Source organism: Oncorhynchus tshawytscha, linkage group LG32 (assembly GCF_018296145.1).
Source record: "Oncorhynchus tshawytscha isolate Ot180627B linkage group LG32, Otsh_v2.0, whole genome shotgun sequence".
NCBI classification, from domain to species: domain Eukaryota; kingdom Metazoa; phylum Chordata; class Actinopteri; order Salmoniformes; family Salmonidae; genus Oncorhynchus; species Oncorhynchus tshawytscha.
The window spans coordinates 3,773,562-3,791,927 of NC_056460.1; positions in this window are offsets into that span (position 1 = coordinate 3,773,562).

Below are 18,366 nucleotides of genomic sequence, written 5' to 3' on the forward strand. Positions count from 1 at the left end.
CCCAGTGGAAAGAGGGGAACCTGCCAGGCAGAGACAGCAAGGGCGGTTCGTTGCTCCAGAGCCTTTCCGTTCACCTTCCCACTCCTGGGCCAGACTACACTCAGACTACACTACATATGACCCACTGAAGAGATGAGTCTTCAGTAAAGACTTAAAGGTTGAGACCGAGTTTGCGTCTCTGACATGGGTAGGCAGACCGTTCCTTAAAAATGGAGCTCTATAGGAGAAAGCCCTGCCTCCAGCTGTTTGCTTAGAAATTCTAGGGACAATTAGGAGGCCTGCGTCTTGTGACCGTAGCGTACGTGTAGGTATGTACGGCAGGACCAAATCAGAGAGATAGGTAGGAGCAAGCCCATGTAATGCTTTGTAGGTTAGCAGTAAAACCTTGAAATCAGCCCTTGCTTTGACAGGAAGCCAGTGTAGAGAGGCTAGCACTGGAGTAATATGATCAAATTTTTTGGTTCTAGTCAGGATTCTAGCAGCCGTATTTAGCACTAACTGAAGTTTATTTAGTGCTTTATCCGGGTAGCCGGAAAATAGAGCATTGCAGTAGTCTAACCTAGAAGTGACAAAAGCATGGATTAATTTTTCTGCATCATTTTTGGACAGAAAGTTTCTGATTTTTGCAATGTTACGTAGATGGAAAAAAGATGTCCTTGAAATGGTCTTGATATGTTCTTCAAAAGAGAGATCAGGGTCCAGAGTAACGCCGAGGTCCTTCACAGTTTTATTTGAGACGACTGTACAACCATTAAGATTAATTGTCAGATTCAACAGAAGATCTCTTTGTTTCTTGGGACCTAGAACAAGCATCTCTGTTTTGTCCGAGTTTAATAGTAGAAAGTTTGCAGCCATCCACTTCCTTATGTCTGAAACACATGCTTCTAGCGAGGGCAATTTTGGGGCTTCACCATGTTTCATTGAAATGTACAGCTGTGTGTCATCCGCATAGCAGTGAAAGTTTACATTATGTTTTCGAATAACATCCCCAAGAGGTAAAATATATAGTGAGAACAATAGTGGTCCTAAAACGGAACCTTGAGGAACACCGAAATTTACAGTTGATTTGTCAGAGGACAAACCATTCACAGAGACAAACTGATATCTTTCCGACAGATAAGATCTAAACCAGGCCAGAACATGTCCGTGTAGACCAATTTGGGTTTCCAATCTCTCCAAAAGAATGTGGTGATCGATGGTATCAAAAGCGGCACTAAGGTCTAGGAGCACGAGGACAGATGCAGAGCCTCGGTCCGATGCCATTAAAATGTCATTTGCCACCTTCACAAGTGCCGTCTCAGTGCTATGATGGGGTCTAAAACCAGACTGAAGCATTTCGTATACATTGTTTGTCTTCAGGAAGGCAGTGAGTTGCTGAGCAACAGCCTTCTCTAAAATGTTTGAGAGGAATGGAAGATTCGATATAGGCCGATAGTTTTTATATTTTCTGGGTCAAGGTTTGGCTTTTTCAAGAGAGGCTTTATTACTGCCACTTTTATTGAGTTTGGTACACATCCAGTGGATAGAGAGCCGTTTATTATGTTCAACATAGGAGGGCCAAGCACAGGAAGCAGCTCTTTCAGTAGTTTAGTTGGAATAGGGTCCAGTATGCAGCTTGAAGGTTTAGAGGCCATGATTATTTTCATCATTGTGTCAAGAGATATAGTACTAAAACACTTGAGCGTCTCTCTTGATCCTAGGTCCTGGCAGAGTTGTGCAGACTCAGGACAACTGAGGTTTGGAGGAATACGCAGGTTTAAAGAGGAGTCCGTAATTTGCTTTCTAATAATCATAATCTTTTCCTCAAAGAAGTTCATGAATTTATCACTGCTAAAGGGAAAGTCATCCTCTCTTGGGGAATGCTGCTTTTTAGTTAGCTTTGCGACAGTATCAACAAGGAATTTCGGATTGTTCTTATTTTCCTCAATTAAGTTACCTGACGTTTTTATTCATTTTTATTTGAACTTTTTATTGAAAACGATGCTTCGAGTATGGGCGAGGGGACGGTTTAAAGTTATACTGTTACATTGATGCTGTTGACCCGGATCACTGGTTGCTGCGGAAAAGGAGGAGGTCAAAAGGGGGGTGAGTGTAATGGATGTGAAATGGCTAGCTAGTTAGCGGTGTTCGCGCTAAATAGCGTTTCAATCAGTGACGTCACTTGCTCTGAGACCTTGAAGTAGTAGTTCCCCTTGCTCTGCAAGGGACGTGGCTTTTGTGGCGCGATGGGTAAAGATGCTTCGAGGGTGACTGTTGTTGATGTGTGCAGAGGGTCCCTGGTTCGCGCCCGGGTATGGGCGAGGGGACGGTCTAAAGTTATACTGTTACATACAGGTGCAGTGATCTGTGAGATGCTCTGACAGCTGGTGCTTAAAGTTAGAGAGGGAGAAATGAGTCTCCAGCTTCAGTGATTTTTGCAATTCGTTCCAGTCATTGGCAGCAGAGAACTGGAAGGAAAGGTGGCCAAAGAGGAATTGACTTTGGGGGTGACCAGTGAAACATACCTGCTGGAGCGTGTGCTACTATGGTGACCAGTGAGCTGAAATAAGGCGGGGCTTTACCTAGCAAAGACTTATAGATGACCTGGAACCAGTGGGTTTGGCGACGAATATGAAGCGAGGGCCAGCCAACGAGAGCATACAGGTTGCAGTGGTGGGTAATATATGGGGCTTTGGTGACGAAACGGATGGCACTGTGATAGACTGCATCCAATTTGCTGAGTAGAGTGTTGGAGGCTATTTTGTAAATGACATCACCGAAGTCAAGGATCGGTAGAATAGTCAGTTTTACGAGGGTATGTTTGGCAGCGTGAGTGAAGGATGCTTTGTTGCAAAAAGAAGAGGGGGAGGACCGTGGCAGTTTTCTAATCTTTGGGGATCTCAGGCTATACGAAAGAGAGGTTGAACAGGCTAGTAATAGGGGTTTCAACAATTGCGGCGGATAATTTTAGAAAGAGAGGGTCCAGATTGTCTAGCCCTGCTGATTTGTAGGGGTCCAGATTTTGCAGCTCTTTCAGAACATCATCTATCTGGATTTGGGTGAAGAAATGGGGAGGCTTGGGCAAGTTGCTGTGGGGGGTGCAGGGCTGTTGACCGGGGTAGTGGTAGCCAGGTCGAAAGCATGGCCAGTCTTAGAAAAATACTTATTGAAATTCCCAATTATCACTGATTTATCAGTGCTGACATTGTTACCTAGCCTCAGTGCAGTGGGCAGCTGGGAGGAGGTGCTCTTATTTTCCATGGACTTTACAGTGTCCCAGAACTTTTTGAGTTTGTGCTACAGGATGCACATTTCTGTATGAAAAAGCTTGCCTTTGCTTTCTTAACTGCCTGTGGATATTGATTCCTAACTTCCTTGAAGAGTTGAATATCGCGGGGCTATTCGATGCTAATGCAGTACGCCACCGGATGTTTTGTGCTGGTCAAGGGCAGTCAGGTCTGGAGTGAACCAAGGGCTAATTTTGTTCCTGGTTCTACATTTTTTGAATGGTGCATGGTTATCTCTCTCTCTTTATAGCTCGCTCTCCCTTCCTCTCTCACACCACAATCTCCCTTCTATCTGTATCGTGGAGGTATGCTCTTGCAACAGATGGATGCAATCCAAGGGATAGCAGCAGCGTTGACAGGAGCCATCCAACATTCTACCGAAGCTACGTGTCAGACTGTGGCCAAAGAATGGAGCGATATCACATTCTTTGATGTTAATTGCCGTAGTAAAAATAGATCCAAGTGCCAAACCCTCCTTCCTGTGGCTATTGGGCCTGTAACTATTTTTTACTGATGGGCAGCTCAAGACCTCATATAACCTCATTTGTATTCAAGGTTGCCATTGAGAGTCCCATCTAGTTGATGAAATACTAGCTAAACTGTGTTGATTTTGTGGCTCAGCTACTTTTCTTCAAACCAAGCTGCTTACCTATTGCAGATTCAGTCTTCCCAGCCTGGTGCAGGTCTACAATTTTGTTTCTGGTGTCCTTTGACAGCTCTTTGGTCTTGGCCATAGTGGAGTTTGGAGTGTGACTGTTTGAGGTTGTGGATAGGTGTCTTTTATACTGATAACAAGTTCAAACCGGTGCCATTGATACAGGTAACGAGTGGAGGACAGAGGAGCCTCTTAAAGAAGAAGTTACAGGTCTGTGAGAAATCTTGCTTGTTTGTAGGTGACCAAATACTTATTTTCCACCATAATTTGCAAATAAATTCATTAAAAATCCTACAATGTGATTTTCTGGATTTTTGACCCTCATTTTGTCTGTCATAGTTGAAGTGTACCTATGATGAAAATTACAGGCCTCTCTCATCTTTTTAAGTGGGAGAACTTGCACAATTGGTGGCTGACTAAATACTTTTTTGCCCCACTGTATATGCTTGATGATTTACAGTTCATGTATAGTCTACAATCTTTTCCTTGTTTTTTCCCTCAGTGTCACAGTTCCGCAAATGTACTGGATGGAAATTATTTTGAGATGATATTGTACCATTAACCACTATTATTCTGTGGTTGGGTGCTAATCATTATAACTAAAGTGCACAATATAAGAGAAAAAAAGTGAAAATAAGAGAAAAACACATCTACTGGTGAAAATATACAAATGTAAGGATATCGCATAGTATTTATTTTTCCTTCACTATTTACTACAAATATTCAGTGTCACAGCACAACATATCTTGGCGTCAAATGTCAAATCAATTATGTTATTATCATCATGACAAAAAATATCTGTCATGCCATCAATCAATTCAAGAGCTGTCACGAAACCATACAAACTTGCTTCCAGCAGAGGTCGCTGTAATACAGGCAACTGGTCCTCAGCAACTTCAGTCTTACATTCTACAGATACAGTATATGAAAATAAAATGCCACTACAAATCTGTTTGAAAAAGAACAACATCAATCGACTGAAGTCGCTATTTCTATAGTGTTGTAGAGGTTCATCTGTCTATGAATGAAATTCCACAAGTTTAACTCTAACTCAGACCAGTATTCAGTTGTTACAGTCACAGGCATTCAGACATACGTTGGATGTTTGCCCCAGTTGGATGTTTGTCCCAGTTGGATGGGCAGGTTTGCCTCAGCACTACCACTAGACCATAGTTGTGTTCAGTAGGCATGAAACCGAGGGAAACGCAGCTAAATGGAGTGAAATGGGGAGGTACTATCTGTACTTGTCCAATAAGAAGTACTTGTTTTAGTTTTTCATTGTAAAACCTTTTAAAACCTTTTCTGTTGCATGTCCTAATGAACACGACCCAAACTTGGCATCATCAGTGCTCCAATTTTGAGTAGTTACACTCACGCCTGGTGGATGAATGCCTTTACAACAGGTCAACAAGGCATCTGTCTGGTCAACAATCTTCGCTTCACTGGGCCATTAGTAGTTGTTAAGGGAGTGTGTGTGTGTGTGGGGGGGTCCTGTCCTCTTTCATGATTTACACAAACCAGCCTCTCCCATCTACCAGTGTGGCCTAGTTGCGTCACTTTGGCGCACGTGAAATGTGTAAATAGAAATCACCCCGTTGCGAAGTCAAATATATGTGAGAGCTGAGAGTCAAGGGACAGCAGTTGCCCGGAACCACAGTAAAAATAGAAATGTGTTTTTCTTTTTAATTTTTTTAATTTGATCTCATCCCTCCTGTTTTTGATGAGTCAGTGGGTTGAGCGTTGCCTCTGTCAGGGCCCTCATGCTTGGCCTCCCACGATACGATTTGGAGAACTCTCCCCCACCTCTGTGTTTCTTAGTTGGTGTGACCTTTCCCCTCTCTCTTCTCTCCTTTTTCTCTGTTCTCTCTCTCTCTGTTCTCTGTCTCACCTGTCTCTCTCTCTTTTCTGGCTACAGTAAGTTTGGCCATGGGTGAAACAAGACGAAGACTAGAGTTACTACGCTTATCTGCAGGCAAAAGTATCTCTCTGCATGTGTGTTAGCGTATGAATGGAAGGTTCATGACCTCGATTAAAACATTCTGTACACTTGATTCATCTACTAGTCATAGTTTCCAGTCGGCTGGATTTCAAAAGCTATAATCAATGCATGTAGGCTACAGTATGGTGAAAATGCAGGAAGCCATATGGTTATGCTTATGTTGAAAATGCATGCACAGCATGTCAAAAATGGAGCAAGTTACATGGTTATGGTTATACTTAAAGTTCTGGCTAAGGTTATGGTTAAGGTTACAGCTATGGTTAAGGTTATCAAATCCAATCCAATTTTTGGGGATCACATACAAGTGTTTAGCAGATGTTATTGCGGGTGTAGCGAAATGCTTGTGTTTCTAGCTCCGACAGTACAGTAATATCTATCAAGTAACATCTAACAATTTCACAACATATACCCAATACACACAAATCTAAATAAAGGAATGTAATTAAGAATATATAAATATATGGACGAGCGATGTCAGAGCGGCATAGACTAAGATACAGTAGAATAGTATAGAATACAGTATATACATATGAGATTAGTAATGCAGGATATGTAAACATTATTAAAGTAACTACTGTTTCATTTATTAAATTGGAAGCCTACAGTTGAAGTCAGAAGATTACATACACTTAGGTTGGAGTCACTTAAACTCGTTTTTCAACCACTCCACAAATGTCTTGTTAACAAACTATAGTTTTGACAAGTCGGTTAGGACATCTACTTCATGCATGACACAGGTTATTTTTCCAACAATGTTTTACAGACATATTATTTCACTGTATCACAATTCCAGTGGGACAGAAGTTTACATACACTAAGTTGACTGAGTCTTTAAACAGCTTGTAAACTTCCAGAAAATTATGTCATGGCTTTAGAAGCTTCTGATTGGCTAATTCACATCATTTGAGTCAATTGGAGGTGTACCTGTGGATGTATTTCAAGGCCTACCTTCAAACTCAGTGCCTCTTTGCTTGACATCATGGGAGAATCAAAAGAAATCAGCCAAGACCTCAGAATTTTTTTTTGTAAACCTCAATAAGTCTGGTTCATCCTTGGGAGCAATTTACAAATGCCTGAAGGTAGAACGTTCGTCTGTACAAACAATAGAACGCAAGTATAAACACCATGGGACCATGCAGCCGTCATACCGCTCAGGAAGGAGACGTATTCGGTCTCCTAGAGATTAACGTATTTTGGAAAAGTGCAAATCAATCCCAGAACAACAGCAAAGGACCTAAGAACCGGTATAATGTTTACTCTCCGTCTGGTCGTGGTCAGTGCCCGTGCTGCAGCATTCTGTATGTTTTGCCAATGGCGTTCTTGGTAGACCCAAGAAAGCCATTGGTCAACTACAAAACTTGCAGAATGCTGCTGTACGGGTACTGACCACGACCAGACGGAGAGTAAACATTACACCGATTCTTAGGTCTCTGCATTGTAAAACATACAGAATGCTGCAGCACGGGTACTGACCACGACCAGACAGAGAGTAAACATTACACCGGTTCTTAGGTCTCTGCATTGTAAAACATACAGAATGCTGCAGCACGGGTACTGACCACGACCAGACGGAGAGTAAACATTACACCGGTTTTTAGGTCTCTGCATTGGCTGCCTGTCAGTTTGCTGCCTGTGAGTTTACAGTAGTCAAGCCATCACTGCCAAGACTTAATTGTAATTTCCTTATTTTTATTTATTCAGTTTGTTTTCTAGCTACTACCAGTCTGCATGTCACAGTGTTTTAGAGTGCCAGCACAGCAACCTGTTTCTTAAGTAATGAATCTTTAGGCACTCGGCTGATTCAAGTCCCAAATGATTACATTTGCCTTGCTCGTGTGAGGGTTATTTGTAGCAAGTTCTACTTTTCACACCATTACTCAAGTAGCACATGCTTCCAGAGATTTCCCATGATATTTTGTGAATTCTTAATTCCTGTCTCCTTCACAGACGGCTTCATAATTATAGTTTTTTCCAAATGTTATTTTCTCCCTGTGGCTTCTTGCCCCAGTTATGAGTGAAGCTGTAAAATAGGCCTACTGTATACTCTGAGGGGTGTGTTTGTGTGTGTTTGTGCGTGCGTGTGCTTATAAATGAAGACACTGGCATAAACATTACTATCGCAAGCCTGAATTCTACACTTTTTTTTCATATTTTGGAATATGTAGCTATGCAAGCCTGGTCAACATTACTGATGGCTGAACTCAACCAGATTGACCGCTGTGCTCACTCAGTCTGATTTAAGGGGCTAATGTATACCTGTCTGCCTTTTGCTTTTAGGAGCCGCACCAGGAGCTCACGACATCATCACACAGTGCCGTCTGGGACCATTCTTCCTGTTCTGGAACGTGAGTCAACGAGGTGCTCCAGGGTGAAGTTTCCTCTAGGTACAGATCTAGGATTAGCTTCTCCCCAAATCCTAACCTTAACCATTATTGGGGAGACCCAAGATCAATGTCCAGGGACAACTGACGTGAGTCATTGAGGTAGCACTGCTACTGCTGCTGTTTCTACTGCAAGCAGTTCTTCCTCCATGTCTTGGGAGAGCATAGAAATATTTTGAGAAATAGCAGGATTTCATAAATGCTTGGCAGGGTATCTTCTCAGCTGGAAAGTAGGCCAGCTTATTTGTCACATTTGAAGGAAAAATAAACAGTTGAGTGACTCGATTCTGCAACAGAGTAAATGTCAAGTTCCGTTCAAAGTTATAGGTTGGCATGTTGGTTGAACACTTTGGGATTGATCTTTCAATCACTGGCGTGTCAAAGGTTTTTGTGAGAGGGCTTTCAGATCACCGAAATGTGACATTTTTGCTTTAAAGCCAACCCATTCAAGAACACACTCACACACACTTAAATACTCTGAGGAGTTTGAAACCAGGATCAGATATAGTGGGTGTCCTGGCAGTTAAAGGACACATTAGCTTTTGAACCAACCTTATATTTTGTTATGTAAACAGCACATTATAGAAGTGTCCAGACACTTTTTTGTGATTTCACTTACCACCCCAACCATATTTTTTAAGGTATTTAGCAGACACACTCTTATCCAGAGCAGCTGGAGTGCATACTTTTTGTACTGGTCACCCATGGGAATCAAACCCACAACCCTGGCGTTGCAACAGCTTAGCTCTACCAACTGAGCCACACTGAGGATAGACTTCCTCAGGCTCATTCTGCAGTATCAGGTGATGATAAAACATGTACAAAGGCTCCAAAAAAAACCAAATAGGTCATTTCATTTTCTAACTGCAAAGCTCTCAGTATAGTGATGCAGGTCTTTAGATGTTGTACACACCAAAATGTGTCAACTCCGCAACGTTATATTCCATTATGTTGGACTCAAGTGATACTTTTCCAAGTGCAAGCATGCTCTTGCTTTCCATTCCCATTGTGCTGATAGAGAGAAAGCACATGCGTGCTCACACACAGAAAGTATCGCTCTTGTCTAAACATTATTTTATTATTTTTACAGACCGGGAATCCTTTGCCTATCACCTTTAAGGGCACAACGGTACATGGCATCTAGGATACCCAGAATCCCATCTAACTTTAATCAGGAGTCTTTTGCGAAGGGCCCCATTACAGAATGCAATGCTCAGATAGAATTGCATTGCGTACAACCTGATGTTATTATCTGTCGGTTAGAATTGTGGCTGCTTTTTTCCTTCGATTAATGGTTCACTTGTAAAAAACTGTATCAAAAGAAGGAAAAGAAAGACGGCACTTCTCAACTTAAGCCCCTCCCTCCATTGCCTTTGAAACCCAAAGAACAAGAAGAATGTTTTATAACTACAATATCTTTTCATGGGTAACACTTTACTTTACGTCACAGGAATAAGTGGTTACAGTAGTTCACTTACAGCAGGTATTAATTTAAAAAAGTACAGAGTAAAATGGTACATGAAGACCTTCTCCTCAGTTTGTCAGTTAATGATGACAATTTCCAGGAAGTCTGTGCATGTGTCCCATTTCCTAAATAGTGCACTACTTCTGGCTACAGCCCTATGGGCCCTGGTCAAAAGAAGTGTACAACATAGGGAATAGGGTGCCATTTGGGACACAGCCCTATGTTTCTTTATAGAGGTGGATTCTGGGACTGACCTTTACAGTAGTTGGCTTGGCCTTTGTGACAAGGCGCCTTTCTTTCCACTTGACATTTCTGGGGTTGCCGTGTATGTGTGTGTGTGTGTGTGTGTGCGCGTACGTACGTGGGCGGTGTGTGTAGAACGGGGGTATCTGTGTGTGTATGTGTGTCGGGGTGTGTGTGTATTAGTGTGCGTCTCTGTGTGTGTGTGCGAGCACACGTTTGTGTGTAGGGGTGTGTGTGTGGGTGTATAGCATGGCTGGCGTTGGAGGAGCTGAGACTTGTGACCGTTCACGGAGGTGACAGCAGCTTATTGCGCGGAAGGGGATCAGTGTTGAAATTCCACCACTGCCAGGGGGAAGCCAGTGACTATGGCTCTTTGGCAGCTACCCACTGGGTAAAAACTGGTTGAATCAGCGTTGTTTCCACGTCATTTGAAAAAAAAAAGTGATGACGTTGAATCTATGTGGGAAAATGATTGTATTTGCAAAACATTATCAACAAGGGAATTTTGTGTTTTTTTCCACCCAACTTTTAACCTAAATCCAATGTCATGGGGACATTTTTGGTTGAATTCACATTAGTTGACAACTCAACCAAATGTAAATCATAAATGGACATTGAACTGACGTCCGTGCCCAGTGGGCAGCCACTGGTGTGTGTGTGTGTGCTTGTGATGATATGTCAGTGCGTATTCTTATCAGCCAGTCTGAGTATACAGTAGCTTGTTGAATTACGTGTGTGTGTATGTGCGCGCGCATGTGCAATCGTACGTGCTTGCATGTGTGTGTGGATGGGTGTGGGTGGGTGGGTATTGCCTGTTCATGCGTCACTAACCAAATTAACCCCGTGAAATTAACAGCCATTCCAGACTGGAGGTTAAATGTATTTAAGATTCAAACCTTCTTGCTCTCACGCAAGGTCCCAATAGACCAATGACATGCCAGAAAGTGTGTGTGTGTGTGTGTGTGTGTACATGCTTGACATCGCCTGTCCCCTACAAGCCTTTAGCATTGCAAAGTCATATAAATGTCATACAGAATGTGACACTTTACATTTTCCTCAACCTTTTTGAGGCATAAAGTTTTGCAGTCTAGCATCTATGAAAATTGTACACATAGAATATCAGAATGTACTGTAAGTTCATTATCAAGTCATACAGGGAGGAAAAGCCTCCAAATTGGTTGTATTACTATCGTCATATTGCAAAATGATACCATGCCAAGTTATCTTGTTATGCTGTCTGACCAATATGATGGAATCATACATTGTCATTGTACTGTCTTGTAGGCATAGGAAGGGATGGTTTCAAATGAGCAATCTTGCATCCCTCAGTCAAAATCTCAAGCCATTCCACCAAGAGCAGTGAAGCCTAATGGGTATGCTGTGAGAGCTTACTGACATGCTCGCTATGGTTGTCAGTAGAATACACTCTTACATGCTGACCAGACCGCACGAGCATGTGCGCCATTGCGCGCATGTTGATTTTGTTCCCCAACACCAGACGCAATCAGGACATGCAGGCTGAAATATCAAAACAAACTCTGAACCAACTATATTCATTTGGGGACAAGTCGAAAAGCATTAAACATTTATGGCAATTTAGCTAGCTAGCTAGCTCGCTGTTGCTAGCTAATTTGTCCTGGGATATAAACATTGGGTTGTTATTTTACCTGAAATGCACAAGGTCCTCTGCTTCAACAATTAATCAACAGATAAAACAAAAAATGTTTGTTTCTAGTATTCGCTCCTCCTACAGGCTTCTTCTTCTTCTTTGGACTTTATATAGCAGTTGGCAACCAACTTTAAGGTACATTACCACTACCGACTGGACTGGAGTGAGGACCTCAGTTCATCTTTCAATTACCCACATGGGTATATGCTCCTAAAAACCAATGAGGAGATGGGAGAGGCAAACCAAGTTATATTTTAGCGCCTGGCCACGCAGACGCTCGTTGATGCGTGCGAGCAATGTGGGTGCAGTGATTGAATAACATGTTTGTGTAAATTTATTTTGCAGCGCTCGGTCACGTGATAAGAGCGGTGTGGTCAGCATGTTAAAAAAAGGGTTTCATAATGGTTATTCAGCTGTCCCCTACATAGAACCCAAAAGGGTTCTACCTGGAACCAAAAATGGTTATTGAAAGGGTTCTACTATGGGGACAGCCAAAGAACCCTTTTAGGTTCTAGATAGCACCTTTTTTTCTAAGAGAGTACACCAAAAGCCCCTGTTGATGTCAAGCACCATTGGTTTGTAGATCCAGCTCAACCCCAAATGAATTGAAAAGATAAGCACTGCAAATGTGGAAATATACATACTGATTACCTTATTCATTCAGTTTGGATTGTGGCATAGAGCTGGATCTACCATCGAGGACCATTTAGGAAACAAGCATTTTAATTAATACTTTCAAGTGATATCCTCTAGGTCTACATTGTGCATTTTGTTGTGTATGTCTGTTGCCCAAAATAAATTATATTAAATTCAAAACAGATCTCCTGGGACATGAACTCATCTTGACATTAGACTACTTTTGACAAAGTTTGATTTTGGAGTGTATTGTCCCTTTAAATCAGTGTCCTTCAGACCTATTCATGGAGGGCTGCAGTATGTGTGGGCTTTAGTCTCGACCCAGCCCCAACACACCTGATTCGTCTCGTCAACTAATCACCAAGACCATGATTAGTGGATTAGCTGAGTCATTAAACTAGGTGATTTAATGTTGAGCTGGAACAAAAGAATGCACACACTGTCTATCTACAGCTTTCTAAGATCAGAATTGTGAAGTGGAGAACACTGCTTCAGTAAGTCATCCTTTCATCCTTTCGCTTATGCTTGTTGAGTGGTGGAGGCCATGTCTGCGTGTATGCAGCTGCGTCGTTGTTCTCCCTGTTGTAAAATCTTTGTTCACGTCAGGCTCCTCCACTCTGAGATGTCGATGTTCAAAGCCGGGCAAGCCTGAAGAGTAGCCCTGGGGGAGACAGGCCCTCCAGTCATCCTCAAAGAGCTTTCTCTGATAGAAGTTCCAGCTGTAACAACAGACAACTATGCAGCAACCATGTCATCGAATGCTTCCATTATATCACTCTAGTGATATACCAGAGCAGTAAGATTTTTTTTTACAGTGGTAAAAATAGAAATGGTCCTTTTACTGGTATTTTACTCGGTGACTCTCTCTTTGTAGGTCATTTTCTTTTCCTTTTGGGTTGTTTTTTTAGATGACTGCTGAAGGACTTGCCCTTTTATTGGACTGTACTTGTCCAGTAGTGTACAATATGGTGCTCAATGGAATTCTGTACTTCAATGACATTGTGCTTGATGCATTTACATTAGAAATTCAAGACTTAAGACTTAAATCTGCAGTTGCTACATCCATTTAGACTTTTAAATTAATGATATATACCCATTGATTATTGAAGAATATACTGTAGCATATAGATGCCTCATGGGCTTAGTTCAACTGTCGTACCCCATCAGAACTCAAAATATAAGCTTGTTTTACTCCAACAATGTAAATGTAAACAAATACTGTATGGCCTCAAAACATGGTTAAAACTATACATCCGATATTAGGGATGGTCAGTCTGTGTATCTATAGCTCTGTCCATGAGTTTGAGAATCGTTACATTTCTCCAGCCCTACCCCTCAGCTGTATACCCAAATCAGTGGCAGGGTGTCGCTTTGTTATTTTTCGAACTGCAGACTGCCCCTTTAGAGGGACAATCTGGGATTGGTTCATACATTTTTTTGAAACCCAGATTGTCCCTTTAAAAATGCATTCTGCATTTCTTACACTCTACATATGTTTCCCTGTCTTTCATGCAGTCAGGTGAAATGAACACGTGCTGTGTGGTAAATGGAGCATGAAGTATTAGCTGTATATCTCCTATCCGTGTAACATCAATTATTTCCGCGTACCCAATCAGCTGACTATTTAGAATGCAGACTCAACCACAGAAAATAAATAAACAAAAGGGAAGCATAGAACCCCTACAGGCACATGAACACAACTGAAATGGGAGACTAGAGACAATCGACTTCACAGAGGATAGAGAAATATCATTAAAGGATGTTGAGAAACATTAGAGTCACTCATACAGTGTATCAAATATTTATTCCAAAAGCCCCCAACTCACTTTAAATGCTCAATACATCTCCACTGAGCCTACAGTATGAGTCAGTGAGTCAGTAGCTCAGAAGGGCATTTCTTGACCGGCGGATGAATCTTGACATGACAGCAGGACAAGTGTGTGTCCAATTACCCATATTATAGTCTGCTGAAGCAAGCAAGCAAAACTCCACAGGGACTGCAAGTAGATATTGAATAATTTGTTTTTGTTGTGACTTATTTCATTATTTTAAAGAGACATTTCAGTGAATTTACGTATATAGATATTTGTTTCCTTACCTTATTAAAGGCAGTTTACGGACAGGGAGTGACTGCAAAGGTAGCCAAACAAATAGCCAAACAAATATGTCAAATCGATGACCAGTCCCTTTAAGATTGAGTAGGGGAACTTGGCCCACAGTCACTGCTAGTTAAAATAATGCGTGGGAGGACTTAATTTGCTAGACCCAGTTTAATTTGTAAGAATTAGTAATTTTTTACAAAAAAATGATATCTTCTCAAGGAAATGTGGGCTACAGCAGCAAACGGATCATATCCACCAGACCAGTATTTGTAGAAAATGTAACTCATGTGATGAAGAGCAAATTGTGAAATCAGTTTGTTACTTATTGTGCTATGAGAACCGCTACTTAATAAACCTAACCTGCATGGTTAACCCTCTGAAACATAAGGATTTAAATATCATGCCCAATCATTCATGTCAAAGTAACTTCAAACAAAGTTATTGCGCTACAAAATCATTTTCAGAGGTGTTTTGGGCAAGAAATGTTAAGCATGCCAACCAGGGGAAACCGCAAAGGAAGAGCGTGGACAGTCCTGACTTCCTATCAATCCTGATACTGTAAACAACCTCCCCCTGAGTGAGGAAGAGGAGCTAGAAGACAACAACGCTTGCATAGCAGGATAAATTAAGACCATGGGAGCCAGGGGCTAGTTCTCTGGGGAGGAGGACTGTGTGTGTGCGTAGGTGTGTGTGTGTGTGTGTGTGCACGCAAGTAGTGTATGGCACAAGCATGCCATCCTTGGTTAGGTCCAGTGGAGACTGAAAGGCCAGAGCACATTGGGCTGCGCTGGAGAAAATCAACGCTGGGATAGATCAAAACAACCCTAGGATGGATGAGAAGGGATCACTGGGTGTATAGTGTGGAAGAGATATCAGATGACTGGTTCTCTCTTAGGCACTGGACTGAGCTGTACACGCACAGTACTGTACTCTAGGTCAACTTATCTGAGCTGGAGCCGTGGGTTGAGCCATACAAGTAGGTGAAAACAAATTAGAAATGTACAGTACCTTCAGAAAGTATTCACACCCTTCGACTTTTTTCACATTCTGTTGTGTTACAACCAGAATTTAAAATTTATTAAATTTAGATTTTGTTGTTGTCACTGGCCTAAACCCAATAATTTTAAAGTGGAATTATGTTGTTCCAATTTTTTGCTAATGAATTAAAACTGAAAAGTTTAAATGTATTGAGTCAATAACTATTCAAAACCTTTTAAGGCAGGCCTAAATAAGTTCAGCAGTAAAAACAATCTTAACATTTGCTTAACAAATCACATAAAAAGTTCCATAGACTCATTCTGTGTGCAATAATAGTGTTTAACATGATTTTTGAATGACTTCCTCATATCTGTAACCCACGAATACATTTATCTGTAAGGTCCCTCAGTCGAACAGTGAATTTCAAAAACAGTTTCAACCACAAAGACCAGGAAGGTTTTCCAATGCCTTGCATAGAAGGGCACCTATAAGTTGATGGGTAAAAAATTTAAAAATAAACATTGAATATGCCTTTGAGCATGGTGAAGTTATTAATTACACTTTGCATGGTGTATCGATACACCCAGTCACTAAAAAGATACAGGCGTCCTTCCTAACTCAATGGCTGGAGAGAAAGGAAACCATTCAGGGATTTCACCATGAGGCCAATGGTGACTTTAAATCAGTTACAGAGTTTAATGACTGTGATTGGAGACAGCTGAGGATGGATCAACACCATTGGAGTTACTCCACAATACTAACCTAATTGACAGAGTGAAAAGAAGGAAGTCTGTACAGAATAAATATAATTCAAAACATGCAACCTATTAGTAACGAGGAATTAAATTAATACTGCAAAAACATTTGACAAAGCAATTCACTTTTTGCTCTGAATACAAAGTGTGGTATTGGATTTGCCGTAAACATAACACATTACTAAGTACCACTCTCCATATTTTAGAGCATAGTGGTGACTGCATCATGTTATGGGTATGCTTGTACTCGTTAAGGATTGGGGAGCTTTTAAGAATAAAAATTATCTGGCAAAAGCAAATCTTAGTGGAAAACCTGGTTCAGTCTGCTTTCCACTAGACTCTGGGAGATTCATTATACATTGGAGTTGCTTACCAAGAAGACAGTGACATGTGGCCGAGTTCCAGTTTTGACTTAGATCTGCTGATTTGAACATGTATTGAATCAGTGAGTTGAATACTTATCTAATCAAGATATACACTACATGGTCAAAGGTTAGTGTAGTGTATCCCCTTCAAATCAATGGATTCGGCTATTTGAGCCACCAGGTGTATAAAATAGAGCACACAGCCATGAAATCTCCATAGACAAACATTGGCAGTAGAATGGCCCGTACTAAAGAGCTCAGTAACTTTCAACGTGGCACCGTCATAGGATGCCACCTTTCCAACAAGTCAGTTTGTCAAATGTCTGCCCTGCTAGAGCTGCCTCAGGTCAACTGTAAGTGCTGATATTGTGAAGTGGAAACATCCAGGAACAACAACTGCTCTACCGTGAAGTGGAAGGCCACACAAACTCACAGAATGAGACCGCAGAGTGCTGAAGAGCATGCTAAGAATTATCTGTCCTGAGGCCTCCCGAGTGGCACAGCGGTCTAAGGCACTGCAGCGCAGTGCTTGAGGCGTCACTACAGACCCAGGTTTGATCCCAGGCTGTGTCACAGCCGGCTGTGACCGGGAGACCCATGACGCGGTGCACAATTGGCCCAGTGTTGTCCGGGTCAGGGGAGGGTTTGGCGAGCCGGGATTTCCTTGTCCCATCACGCTCTAGCGACTCCCTGTGATGGGTCGGGCACCTGCACGCTGATGTCGATTGCCAGCTGGACTGTGTTAACTCTGACCATTGGTGCGGCAGGCTTCTGGTTAAGCGAGCAGTATGTAAAGAAGCAGTGCGGCTTGGCAAGTTCGTGTTTCAGAGAACACATGGCTCTCAACTTTCGCCTCTCCCGAGTCTGTGGGACAAGACTGTAACTACCAATTGGATATCACGAAATTGTCCTTCTGTCCTCGGTTGCCACACTCACTATCGAGTTCAAAACTGCCTCTGGAAGCAATGTCAGCACAATAACTGTTCGTCGGGAGCTTAATGAAATGATTTTGCATGGCTGCACACAAGCCTAAGATCACCAATGGAGAATGTCAAGCGTCGGCTGGAGTGGTGTAAAGCTTGCTGCCATTGGACTCTGGAGCAGTGGAAACATGTTCTCTGGAGTGATGAATCACTCCTCACCATCTGTCAGTCCGATGTATGAATCTGTGTTTGGCTGATGCCAGGAGAACGCTACCTGCCTCAATGCATAGTGCCAACTGTAAAGTTTGGTGGAGGAGGAATAATGGTCTGAGGCTGTTTTTCATGGTTCGGGCTAGTCCCCTTAGTTCCAGTGAAGAGAATCTTGATACAGCATACAATGACATTCTAGACTGTTTAGTGCTTCCAACTTTATGGCAACAGTTTGGGGAAAGCCCTTTCCTGTTTCATCATGACAATGCCCCTGTGCACAAAGCGAGGTCCATACAGAAATGGTTTATCGAGATCGGTGTGGAAGAACTTGACTGGCCTGCACAGAGCCCTGACCTCAATCCCATTGAACACCTTTGGGATGAATTGGAACGCCGACTGCGAGCCAGGCCTAATTTCCCAACATCAATGTCCGACCTCACTAATGCTCTTGGCTGAATGAAGTCCCTGCAGCAATGTTCCAACATCTTGTGGAAAGCCTTCCCAGAAGAATGGAGGCTGTTATAGCAACAAAGGGGGACCAACTCCATATTAATGCCAATGATTTTGAATGAGATGTTCGACGAGCAGGTCTCCACATACTTTTGCCCATGTAGTCTATTATTGTTTTATTTTTCATTAAATATTTTCGTACAATTATTGTATTCTTTCTTCCACTTTGACATTAGACTTTTTTGTGTAGATCATTGACAAGAATGTAT